General features: G+C 52.5%; 1 pseudogene; it reads left to right on the forward strand.

Moving 5' to 3' along the window:
- Positions 1–4,129: 4,129 nt before the first annotated feature.
- LOC149120159 (U2 spliceosomal RNA) lies at positions 4,130–4,252 on the forward strand (annotated as a pseudogene).
- Positions 4,253–10,817: the final 6,565 nt, after the last annotated feature.

Raw genomic sequence — 10,817 nt, forward strand, 5'->3', positions numbered from 1 at the left:
GAAAAAGACCAACAACACAGTATACAAACAGGCAAAAAATTATTATCCATAATGAAACAAATTAACTTGGTTCTTACCAGTATGAAAATACACTCAATTTCACTCAAATTAAGAGAAATGCAATTTGGGGCTGGTGCCGTGGCACAGCAGGTTAAAGCCCTGGCCTGCAGCTCCAGGATCCCATACGAGCACCGATTTGAGTCCTGGCTGCTCTACTTCCAGTCCAGCTCTCTGCTGTGGCCTGGGAAAGCAGTGGAAAATGGCCCAGGTCCTTGGGCCCCTGCACCGTGTGGGAGACCCGGAAGAAGCTCCTGACTCCTGCCTTTGGATCAGCTCAGCTCTGGCCATTGCCATCATTTGGGGAGTGAACCAACGGATGGAAGACCTCTCTCTCTGGCTCTACCTCTCTCTGTAACTCTGTCTTTCAAATAAATAAATCTTAAAAGAGGGAGAGAGAGAAATGTAATTTAAAAGTACAAATAGAAGCCCGGTTTCACCTGTCAGATTGGCAGGGATAAAAACAAAGATGCTGAATTTCTAAGAGTGTTGGAAACCTGGCTTCTCATATATTCTTCAGGCAAGTATAAATTGGAACAGTCTCTACAGAGGGCTGTCTGATAATATCTCCCCAAATTATAAGTATACTACCCTTTGATTGGAAATTTCATTTTTTTAAAAGATTTTATTTAGTTATTTGAGAGGCAGAGTTACAGACAGTGAGAGGGAGAGACAGAGAGAGAAGTCTTCCATCCTCTGACTGCAATGGCCGGAGCTGAGCCAATCCAGAGCCAGGAGCCAGGAGCTTCTTCCAGGGCTCCCACATGGGTGCAGGGGCCCAAGTCCCTGCCATTTTCCACTGCTTTCCCAGGCCATAGCAGAGAGCTGGATCGGAAGTGGAGCAGCCGGGACTCGAACCAGTGCCCATATGGGATGCCAGCGCCACAGATGGAGGATTAACCTACTGCACCATGGCGCCAGAGCCAAGGCTATTCCTTTAATTTTGGAATTTGAGCCGTGTGAATATATCACTGATTTAAAAAAAAAAAAAAACAGCTTTCAGTAGAGAAGAAAGCAAAACCTCTTCGACTGCTCCTGGCCCCTCCAGCCAGCTAGCCTGCAGCGAGGGCCCATCAGACAATGAACTTGTTTATGTGATTCCCAGAGTTGGAAGCAATTATGTAACCTGAGCTGGCTCTGAATCTCCGACGAAGGAGGTTCAAGGCAATTGACCGTAATTTCCCGCTGCATTGAGTTTCTTGTATTTCAGAATTGGAAGCCATCTCGTCAGAAAAAAATCTGAGACCCCAACACATTCTTGAAAGGTCAAGTCTAATCCTGCTCCAGCTGAGGGGTTTTTCTGCTGATTGAAGCCATCGGATTGCCCCAGCGTGGCCGCCTGCTTTTTGTCCTCTCATCTCGGCCGGACGCTGCTGTGAGGACCGCTCACGGCTTCCCTGTCCAGGAAGATGTCTCCACCCAGAGGAGAGTCACCTGCCCTCCCACGCCTCTCATTTCATGGTGAGAAATCCAGCCCTGGACTCCCGGGAAGAGTGGTGGTGACGGAGACCCGCCAGCGGCATGCGGTGTGACCCGTCAGCGGCATGTGGTGTTTCTGTGGGGGTCGGGCACACCGGGCTCCCCTTGGAGGTCCACGCAGCCCCACCGTGCCCCTTGCAGGGAGCTGTAGCTGTGGCAACAGGTGGAGCTTTAGACTCGAGAAGCCTGGATTTGAATTCGCGCTTCCTTGGGGGGATTTGTGCAGACCCCAGGCTGTCTTTCTCCCCACCCGGGTCGCTGGGTGCCTGGCTGTCTGCGGATGACACTATGACATCTGAACTGAGCGCTTCTCCTCCCGAAAGCCCACTGGGCAGTGGCCACGTTTGCTTTCCACGGCTCACCTGCTCCACCTCCGGACCCTGACCTGGCTGACCTCCCACTCACCTCTCGCCTTCCCAATCTGCCTCTGGTCCCCTGCCTCTGGTTCTAGAATAAATATTTATTCTACAATGTCCATATTTAAAAATGTTCCACTGGGGCCAGCGTTGTGGCACAGTGGGTTAGCACCCTGGCTGAAGCATCGGCATCCCATATAGGCACTGGTTTGAGACCCTACTGGCTCCACTTCCAATCCAGCTCTCTGCTGTGGCCTGAGAGAGCAATAGAAGATGGCCCAAGTGCTTGGGCCCCTGCACCCACGTGGGAGACCCAGAGGAAGTTCCTGGCTTCTGGCTTCAGATCGGCATAGCTCTGGCCATTGTGGCCAATTAGGGAGTAACCATCAGATGGAAGACCTCTCTCTCTCTCTCGCTTTCGCTCTCGCTCTGCCTCTCCTCTCTCTATGTAACTGTGACTTTCAAATAAAATAAATAAATCTTTTAAAAAAATGTTCCATTGCCTGCCTTGGTGGGCGTGTCTGCTTACCCACCCTGGCCAGGCCACCTTGCTTTCCTGACAAGCTCTGGGCAGCCTTCCTGGGAAAGCCCCCCAGCCTCTTTTGCCAGGAAACTTGTGCCTACAACAAACCAAGAGCCTCCCACCTACAGGCTGCCTCCTGGCTGGGCCTTGCAGGGGCAGGCGACGAGGGAGGCTTTGGCACAGACCTTGCCTTGCCGGGGAGAGAGACTGCTCACCGCCATGGCTGGCTCTGCCAGGTGGAGCCACACGGTCACCTGCAGCACCGTGGGTCTTCAGAGGGAGGAAGAGAACGGTGGGCACCTGCCTCCTGGTGGGTCCGGGCTCTATCCCCGTGTCCACCTGGGGAAGACGGACTAAGTTGTTTCCAAGGCGACTTGTAGAGGTACAGCATCTACAAGAGAAAGGCAAAAAAAAAAAAAAAAAAAACCAAAAAACCACAACTCTAGCATACACAGTATGGCCGGCGATGTTGGCTAGTGCGTGTTCAACTCTAATGGGGACAAGAGACTAAACAGTTCTGCCTCTTTTTCCAACAGACTCATGTTCAACTCTCTCTCTCTCTCTCTCTCTCTCTCACACACACACACACACACACACACACACAAGACAAAGACTCCAGGAAAATTTTATCAATCCTCTAAAAAGAAGTGTTAATATAAAATATAGCAAAGGAAAAAGAGGACCCTGACCTTCAGTAACAGAGCTGGAACAATCTGCCGTGGCAGGAGAAGGCACTTCTAATTTCGTGGATTTTCTGTGGTTCTTTGCCAGTCTCATGGTGCTGGACCCAGAAGCTGCTGGAGGTTTGGTTCTCTTGGCAGCAACCTGACGCAAACCAAGCATCTGGGGATCTTTGCGGTATCGGAGACCTAAGCGGGACACACTGCTAAGGCTGTGCGATCCCGTCATAAGTGGGACGGCGCCTGGCAAGCAGGAAGCTGCCGTGTTCCGTGAGAGCAGTGTGTCTGACCCCGAGACGCCCCGTTGTGAAGATAGCTTCCCCTGGGGAAGCCTGCCAGGGACTGCGGTGGGTCTGACTCAGTTCAGAGCTTCTTGCATCCCCGTGAGAGTTCCATGATGCCTTCTCACCAAGGGTACCCACGCGGAGTCGTCCAGGTCGTAGGGAGAGCAGGTGAGGATGCAGACACACGTGGAGGGAAGACTGGGGAGGGGGCTCCCAGGGAGGAGGGGCGTGTGCAAACCACGGGCAGAGGAGAAGCCACCCTGCTGACACCCTGCTCCCGGACCCGCAGCCCCCAGTGGGTGGCACTGGGTCACGGCGGCCCTCGCAGACAGAGTGCCGTGACTCATCCACTCGCACAGACTGCACTGGGAGCTTCGCCGGTCGCTGTCTCGGCTCTGCTGCCCGTTTGCTGGTGTCTGATGCGCTCTGGTCGGCCCTGGACTGTCCGCTTGCGCCTTCCCTCGTCCGTTTCTTTCTTTGTCTCTTCTCTTTTCCTCCCTTCTTCCATCTCTCTCTCTCTCTCTCTCTGCCTCCCTCCTCCCACCCCACGCAGCATCAAGGAGAAGCACAAGGCATCTACAGAAGTTTATCAAAACAAAGCAAACAGAACCAAAACCAAAACCCACCCCTGTTCCCGCGAGGAACTAAAAACCCGTTCCCAAGCAGCCCATGGAAACTTCCTGTCGTGCAAATGGAACTTCTCTTGGCATGACTGGCACACAGGTGGGCTTTATTTATTTATTTTTTAGAATCGCTTCTCGGCCTTTTGGCTAAGATCAAGTGTATTTATTTTTTAGATTTACTGATTTATTTGAAAGTCAGAGTTACAAAGAGAATCTTCCATCTGCTGGTTCACTCCCCAGATGGCTGCAATGGCTTGGGCTGGGCCAGGCGGAAGCCAGGAGCTTCTTCTGAGCCTCCCACGTGGGGGATCCGCAGAGTTCCTGGCTCCTGGCTTCTGCCTGGCTCAGCCCCGGCCATTGTGGCCATTTGGGGCGTGAACCAGCAGATGGACGGTCTCTGTCGCTGTCTCTCCCTCTCTCTCTGTAACTCTGCCTTTCAAATTAAAAAGTAATGGGGCCGGCGCCGTGTCGCACTAGGTTAATCCTCCACCTGTGGTGCCAACATCCCATATGGGCACCGGGTTCTAGTCCCGGTTGCTCTTCTTCCAGTCCAGCTCTCTGCTGTGGCCTGGGATAGCAGTGGAGGATGGCCCAAGTGCTTGGGCCCCCACACCTGCATGGGAGACCAGGAAGAAACTCCTGGCTCCTGGCTTCAGATCGGTATAGCTCCGGCCTTTGCGGCCATTTGGAGAGTGAACCAATGGAAGGAAGACCTTTCTCTATGTCTCTCTCTCAGTCTGTAAACTCTACCTGTCAAATTAAAAAAAATTAAAAAGTAATAATAATAAATCTTTTTAAAATAATAAAAGGGAGATCACACAATTAGTGCTTCACACAGAGCCTGGCGTGTGGCCAGTGCCCTAAAGCCCTGATGGTCGTTGCTGTGACCTTCGTCTGGGCCACCTCTGAACACCTGGCAGACGACTCATCTAATCCATTGCCATAATTTCCAGGAAGGACTCTCCCTCCTCCTTATCACTGTAGTCACCCGCAGCTGCTCCAGCGTAAGCCAGCGTGCGAGGACTGCCAGACACCAGGGCGTGACGGTTACATCCCGCGCACTTCTGGGAAGCCGCCCACCACATTGCGCATTGATGCAAGGCCCTCCCAAGCATAGTCTGTCATTTCCGAATTCTTCTTGGCTGTTGAGTCTTGATGGAGAAACATCTTGCGCTGATTGCCACCCCATCATCCACGACATTCTCCAGGGGAGAGGAAGAAGTCTCAGTCGGAAGCCCACAGGGGCTCAGAGCCCTCTGCCCAAGAAGCCACAGCTGGGGCGGGCGCTGGGGCGTAGCAGGTGAAGCCAGTGCCTGCGGTGCTGACAGTTCGAGTCCCGGCTGCTCCACTTCCTGTCTAGCTCTCTCTTAATGTGCCTGGGAAAGCAGTGGAACATGGCTCAAGTCCTTGGGTCCCTGCACCCATGTGGGAGACCCAGAAGAAGCTCCTGGTTCAGCAGATGGAAGACCTCTCTCTCTCTCTCTCTCTCTAACTCTGCCTTTCAAATAAATAAATAAGTCTTAAAAATATCATCATCAGCAGCAGCCATAGCCATGGAGATGGCCGCAGGGCCCTTCCTCAAGGCGTCTCCTGCGGCTTAGCCCCATGACTGGGGTGCCTTCTCCTGCCCTCTGCAACCCTGGCCCCCCAGCACCTTGGCACAGCTTACCCTCCAGGCCCAGGCCTTTGGGGCCCAACCCTGAGGCTTGCCAGCATCCAGAGACACCACTTCAGCACTGGCAGAAATCAGTGTCTGAAATCAGTGCACGGAGCCAGGGCCGCACGCTGAAGGGGCCCTGAAGGCAGGAGATGCACTTGGTTCAGGCAGCCTGGCCCCAGAGGCCTGGGTGAGCGCATTGCAGAAGCCCACATTAGGGAGTTAGAAAGCAGTGTACTGGGGCTGGCACAAAGGCGTAGCCGGTAAAGCGAGTCCCCGCGGCTCCACTTCTGATCCAGCTCCCCACTAATGCACCTGGGAAAGCAGCAGAAGATGGTCCAAGTGTTTGGGTCCCTGCACGCATGTGGGAGACCCGGATGAAGCTCCAGGCACCAGCCTGGCCCAGCCCTGGCCACTGCAGCCCTCTGGGGAGTGAGTAGCTGGGTGGAAGACCTCTCTCTCTGTCTCTCCCTTTCTCTGAAAAACTCTGCTTTTCAAATAAACAGATCTTTAAAAAGACCTTCATTGCAAGGAATAAATGTCACAGTACCAGGTTGAACTCCGCAACACTGCCATCTTTGCAGACCCAAAATTGGCCCGACTTGGCCATTGCAGGGGTCAGTGCGGTGGGAAAGCTGGTTTCCCTTGGCCCTGGCCTGTGGGCGCCCTGTGCTCTGTTCTGTTCATGTAGCAGCCTCCTGAGGGAGGAAGTCTTCGTGTCTCTGTTGGACACTTGAAGAAGCCGCATCCTGGAGAGGCCCAGTGACCTGTCCGAGGTCAGCCGGTCAGAAGGGCTGCTCCAGGGCATTCAGATGCGCCCCCCGCCCCCGCCACCACCCCGGAGCTCCTGCTGCTCCTCTGTACGGCCTCTCACTGCCAGCAACGTGTCCCTGTACCTGGGCGCCCACTCTCACGCTGGGCCCAGATTCTGCCATGAGCAGCAAGTGGCCATCCTTAAGAGGAAGCTCTCAGGGGTCCCAGTACCGCCGCCTCGGCCACATCCTCTGCGCTTGCAGCACAGTTGTGGACTTGGCTCCCCACCCAGTCCCTGGCCCGCCCATTTCTCCCCTCCTCCAGCCTCCTCCAGGTCTCAGCTCTAACCGGGTGCACTTGCAATCCCCTGTCCCACCTGTACGACCATTCCCTTGCTTTCATTTTCTGTTTTCTTCCCCTGGTACCCTCCAAAGTCTGTCTGGCAAACCTCAGAGCCACCTTTGTCATCACTGTCCAGAGAGGATGCCTCAAACTCGCCCAAGTCCCAGCCCCGACAGGGAGACTCACAAGCTTGAAATCCAACCAGGGCTTTCTACCATTCCACAGGTAAATAGAGGGCAGAAGCCGATGCAGTGGTCCTGCTGTTGATGACCAGGGCTGGGCGGGGGCTGGACCCGCAGCTGGGAGCCCAATGCAGAGCTCCCACATGGGTGGCAGGAGCCCGATTCTTGGAGGCATCACCCGGCTTTCAGGGTCTGGGCTCGTGGGAAACGGGACTGGTGGAGCTGGAGCCAGGCGTGGAAGTCAGGCACTTTGATACCTTCACCAGCATCTCAAGTGCTCGCTCGGACACCAGCTTTTTGAAGCCCTCCAGTGTGTGTGTGTGTGTGTGTGTGTGTGAGCACACATGTAGGAAGGGTCTTCAAAAATGTCAAAGGAAATGTGCATTGTGGAAAACCTGTGCACTGGTATCAATCTTTTTTTGCACCTAAATACATACTTTTTAATCTTGTTTTCCACGAATTTCTGCTAATCCAAGTGGAAGTAAGTTACATAGATCGAGACGCACACATACACATAGGCGCACTGAAATATACACTCACGTACGCTCACATGCACACACACGCATTAGGGAACGGGAAAGGCGTCTGTGTTTCTCAGGGTTGGGCGCTCAGCACTGGCCAGTGCAACCCCACACGTGCACCTGTGACTAACACCGCACGGGGCCCATGGAAAGGCCGGGGTTTCTCCACATCTCTCGCCCACGACACCAACATGAAAGATACGTGTGTCGCAGTGCTGATGGGGCCCGTGGGCGTGTCTCTGGGACTGTGGCCACCGGCCTTGCTTCTGTTCCCCGGGGCAGGTGGGGGATGACCGCCTGGCTAAGAGGAAAGACAGGGCCGCTGGCTTGCCCAACCTTCCCTCACAGTGAGCGGCAGTGCCAGGGACGCTTGTGCAACAAATGACCCCAGCGTCCCCCAGGGTTGCTCACGACAGTGAGGAGTGTTTGTCAATATCAAGTCATTCCTGTAACTCCCAAATTTGTATAAAGGTAGATCTAGTAGACAAACCGTACAAGAAACACACGAGCTTCTCTATAGACAACTATGTTAGCATTGCAAATGGTTTTATATTTATTAAAATATTTACAGGATTTAATTTGATTTAAAATAAATTCTGCTTTAGTTACATGATTCTGCTTTTGAGCTTCACAATTATTAATTCTAACTTACATTTTTCATTAATAAAAGATCATTTTAGAAGTTTAGAAGAAAAATCATGACTTGAAAATATTAAAAAGTGGCCGCAACAGCTGGAGCTGAGCCAATCCAAAGCCCGGAGCCAGGACCTTCTTCTGCGACTCCCATGAGGGTGCAGGGGCCCAAGGACTTGGGCCATTCTCTGCTGTTTTCCCAGGCGTATTAGCAGAGAGCAGAATCAGAAGTGGAGCAGCTGGGACTCGAACTGGAGCCCATATGGGATGCCAGCACTGCAGGCCAGGGCTTTAACCTTCTGTGCCACAGTGCCGGCCTCTCAAATTTCTTTATAATCTATTCTCCAGGAGCAAGTAGAGATATTTGGAAGGTGAGTAGCTTAATGGTAGTTAAGCTATTAATTTAATAAAATGCATTTATCAAAATAAATAGTCCTAATAAATGCCATAGGAGCAGTTGATAAAATTGCATATTCATTCTCCATTTAGACGTCCAAAAATGTTTAGAAAATTGGGAAAAGTCAGACATCAAACTCAATCTCCTGTTTCATGATGAAGGATCACAGATATTGTCATGAAGCTTCGACAAGAAGAGGATGCCTGGGGCTATTTTATTAATCAGCATTGTCCTTGGATTCCCACCCAATGAAATTCTGTAAAAGAGGTAGAGCTAAGAGATAGAATTTCTGTAAGAAGAGATGAAATCGTGGTGTTTGCAGACAGGGTGATAAATCAGAGAAACCCAGGAGAATCGCCTGAGAAGCTATTAAAAATCACGAGAGCCCGATCATGTGGCCGGTGCGAGATAAACATGCCCAGGCCAATCGCCCTCTTTATGCACCAGCAGCAACAGACGCACAGAGAAACCATTAAAGTGCTAAGAACCACTCTAAAAAGATAACGAAAAAATCCACGTGAAAAACTGTATCAAACTTTACTGAGGGCTTTAAAAGAAGATTTAAGGAAGTTGAGAGCAGAGATTTCTGAATGGGAAGGCACAGGGGGAGACAGGAACACGCATCCCCGATTCAGCAGGTTGACCGCAGCCACGGCCAAGCCAGCACGAGCGCTCGGGGACGCGACAGAAGCGGACAGCAGGCTGCCCCTCCGGAAGTCAGCACAGCCAAGGGGCTCTGTCAAGGAGGGTGAAGTGCAACCACGGAGCTCCCGGCTACACACCCAAACCCCCGTGCCAAAGGCAACGTGGCCCCGAGCGAGCCCAGAGCGAGCCGAGAGACGGAAGCCGCCTGCCGCCTGCCCCTGCCGGCCTGCCCCCTGCCCGCCTCCCCTCAGTTATTTTGCTCTTGTCCCCTTCCTAATCCTGGTTTCTGTCTTAGTGACTCTGAGCAACAAAAGTCAACGAAAGCACAGTCTACAACGTCTCCAAGAGACTTTCGACTTCTGATTTTTTCTAATGAGACTCAAGGGCCGGTGCCATGGCTCACCTGGTTAATCCTCCACCTGCGGCGCCAGCATCCCATATGGGCACCAGGTTCTAGTCCCAGCTGCTCCTCTTCCAGGCCAGCTCTCTGCTGTGGCCTGGGAGTGCAGTGGAAGATGCTTGGGCCCTGCACCCGCATGGGAAACCAGGAGAAGCACCTGGCTCCTGGCTTCAGATCAGTGCAGCGCGCCGGCCGCAGCGGCCATTGGAGGGTGAACCAACGGTAAAGGAAGACCTTTCTCTCTCTCTCTCTCACTGTCCACTCTGCCTATCAAAAAAATGTTTAGTTTCTAGATAGTCAGGTCTATAGGTCTTTCATCTTGGGATTTCTTCCATTATATTTAGGCTAAAAAGTCCTCTCAATCTAACCTGTGATAAATGCGGCATTTGAAATGGGGGGGGGGGTGGATTTTTCAATCAATATTGTTAAAGTAACATAAGTGTAGAAAGAATTAGCTTTCATTTCCGCATTCTCTATACGAACACAGTCCAGATGGAGCAACGACTTAAATGTAAAAGCAGAATTTAAAAACGTACTAAATGGGGCCGGCACCATGGCTCACTTGGTTAATCCTCCACCTGTGGAGCCGTCATCCCATATGGGTGCCGGGTTCTAGTCCCGGTTGCTCTTCTTCCAGTCCAGCTCTCTGCTGTGGCCTGAGAGTGCAGTGGAGGATGGCCCAAGTGCTTGGGCCCTGCACTCGCATGGGAGACCAGGAGGAAGCACCTGGCTCCTGGCTTCAGAATGGCGCAGCGCCAGCCATGGCGGCCATTTGGGGAGTGAACCAACAGAAGGAAGACCTTTCTCTCTGTCTCTCCCTCTCGCTGCCATTAAAAAAAAAAAAAAAAAAAAAAGTACTAAAAACTCTGTAAGACAAACGCGCTGGGGCTGATGGTGCTTTCCTGTAGCGCCCACGCGTCTTCCTCATCGTGGTCCTGAACCCAACGCCCAGCAATGAACACAGAGCTGGTCCTGGAAAGCTGTGCAGTCTACCTGGGAAACTACCGCGAAGTTACAGGGCAAGTGACAAACGAGAAACAGTTTCTGGATGCACACGCAGGAGCGTAACCGTATACACGGTCATCCCTGTGTATCTGGGGGCCCGGCTCCAGGACCCTGCAAAGACCAAATTCCACAGGGGCTCGGGTCACTTTTATAAAACAGCACGGTGTTTGCAAATAACCTGCACCCTCCAGGACTCTAGACGACGTAGGCCATCAAGTCCCATATAAACACTATTAGATGACTGTAACAACACGAGTGCTCTAAGTCTATACTTGTTCAA

This window comes from Oryctolagus cuniculus, chromosome 20 (assembly GCF_051225735.1).
Source record: "Oryctolagus cuniculus isolate XC-2025 breed Fujian yellow rabbit chromosome 20, ASM5122573v1, whole genome shotgun sequence".
Classification (NCBI taxonomy): domain Eukaryota; kingdom Metazoa; phylum Chordata; class Mammalia; order Lagomorpha; family Leporidae; genus Oryctolagus; species Oryctolagus cuniculus.